The sequence below is a fragment of the Gavialis gangeticus genome, unplaced genomic scaffold (genome assembly GCF_001723915.1).
Source record: "Gavialis gangeticus isolate Ggan-Ray unplaced genomic scaffold, GavGan_comp1, whole genome shotgun sequence".
NCBI classification, from domain to species: domain Eukaryota; kingdom Metazoa; phylum Chordata; order Crocodylia; family Gavialidae; genus Gavialis; species Gavialis gangeticus.
The window spans coordinates 4736677-4739123 of NW_017729018.1; positions in this window are offsets into that span (position 1 = coordinate 4736677).

Sequence of the window (2447 nt, forward strand, 5' to 3'; positions counted from 1 at the left end):
TCCCCCAAATACATCCAGGGAACCGAGGCCCACAGAGGTGAAATGGATCCCATCATCCCAGCACTCCACCACACACCAATTCACCTAGGCTTCCTGGTTTGCACCTTAACCCCAGGCACAAATCAGGAGCCTGTCTCTCCAGACAGCACTCAGCAATGACACTGCCACAGACCTCCAGACTGCGCTGGCCTCCTGGGCCAAGGGAGAGTCACTTGCTCAGCGCTCTAGCTCTGACAAGCCTGGGTGGAGAAAGTGGCTGGGGGAAGGGAGAAGCTCACACCGTCTCTTTCCTCCGCTCCAGGACCAGGCACATTCATTAGCGGAGACAAATGACGGTCTGCCCGTGCCCTCCGCGCTGCATTCCTTTACAGGCTGAAATCTCCTCCTGGCATTCCTGCAAGGAAAGCGCTCGCCTTCGGATGTTTTGGTTTATCACCTCACAGGGAAACTGCAATGAAATTATAACAAGAGAACGCTGGCAGGGCTCTGAATTTCAAATGGCCATTGATTCAGCGAGCCTCACAGACCCCTGCTGCAACGCATGGAAGTTTAAAGCCGCTCTCTTAAAGGGACACAGAAAAGGGGCTGAGATGTAACATTCAGTTCTTGATGTTAAAATTAGCTCTGCTGCTCACAGGAAGGTGTTCACAGTTTCCATCTGACTACAGTGAATGCCATTGTCCTCGCTAAAGGGAACAGCTCTGCTTATTGGTGCTCCAGCAGGGCACAGAGGCCCCAGCAGAGAGCCCGGCTCTAAGGTGGTGGGCACTGTATATATGCTCAGTGAGAGTCGGCCCCTGCTCAAGAAGCAGAAAATGGAAATAGGGAGTTTGTCCATTTGTTTTCCCATGCAGAAGTAACTGGTGTGAACAAGAAAGGATTCATTTCTGTCCAGATTTTCCACTGACAATTTCGTGGGGGTGGGGGTTTCAGCAGAAATTTAAACACTAAAAAGTGTTGGCACCTGAACAACATGGGGCAGGGAAGTGGCTGGGAGTATATTTAAGTTGGAAATGGGAATAGGGGTGTCTGACCCACAGACACCCCTACGGGCACTGAGAGCAGACAGACCTGGCTCGGGGCAGGGTGGATTTGATCACTGTGGATGGGGCTGTATAGCCTGCTAGCTACCTGGAGGTGATGGCCCAGGAGATCCCTGTGCCCTGTGCCAGGGAAATCATTTCAGTTGGGTGAAACCCAGCTTTTCTGCCAAATCACTATTAAAACTGACCCCCCAATACACCCTACCCCCACCCCCCGACTCACTGGACCAGCCCAAGGAGGGGTGTTAGCCCCTTACCCCAAGCCACCTCTTCTCCAGGTGAGAGCACTAGTAATCTCTCACTAGTGCCCTGGCCAGGCTGCCCACAGGATCTGTGCAGCTGCTAGACAGCGGGCTGGCTCCTCGGCTCTTTGGCATGTCAGCAGAACGGCTCTTCTGTTTTTATAATCAGATGCTAAAAGCTCAACCAGGCCCAGGAGGACTTAAGCAAGGGCTGTACCTAGACTGCACCAACCGATCCTTCCAGTCATTTCCAGTCAAAATTGAGGCCTCTGCTTGGTGGCGGGGGCAGTCTCTGCACTGTTTCAATGCTCTCCGCAGGGCCCTAGATGGGCAGTGGGGCTGGAGGGATGTCTGGCTGCAGCAGCATGGGGCTGGCTCTGGGGCTGGCTCACCCATTAGGGTGTGACAAGCCAGCTTCCTGGGAGGGATACCCAAGAACAGGGGATCCCTGAGGGACAATGGCAATGCTGGGAACAACACAGGGCACGGTAAGGCAGCGGGCCTGCCATCCTATGTGATGCCCTGTTGGCAAGGGCCTTCCAGTGGGTGGAAATGACCCCAGGGGGCTTTCCTAACCAGTCTGAAGCTAGGGTAAGGGGTCCCTGGCCAGGCTCTGGTGTGGTGGGGCACGGAATAGGGACTGGCTGGAGTATACAACACAAACGAGGTCTACTGGGCAAGCCAGAACAAAGCCAGAGTAGGAGATTGGGACTGCTCCTGAGCACAGACCTCCTGATTTGTTACTGCCCCATGGCACAGTTTCCCAGTCTACGAGCCAGAGAGCTCTGGACTCAAACACATGAGTGTCTGGGACTTCAGCTAGAGCTGAGAGCTTGGGGGCTGTAGCAAGCTCATGAATCTCAGCTGGACCAGGACAAGGGGGCACCCTGTGACCTGAGTGATGCTTGTGCAGCTGGTGTGAAAAGCTGAGTGTTGGAGGGCATCAGATACTCTGTACCACATGCACTGCAGAGTCCCAGGGGCATCTGCAGCCCCTCCCCACCGCTCATGAACCCCGAAAGCAGATTGGGAAGCAGCTGGAAATCTGGTCTCCAGCTGCATGAAGGAAGGCTTTTCCAGCTTGCTATCCAGATGACTGGAGGGAGAAATAAACCAGATCCCAGACACAGGGTACAACCCCAGACAGAACAAAACAGATCAT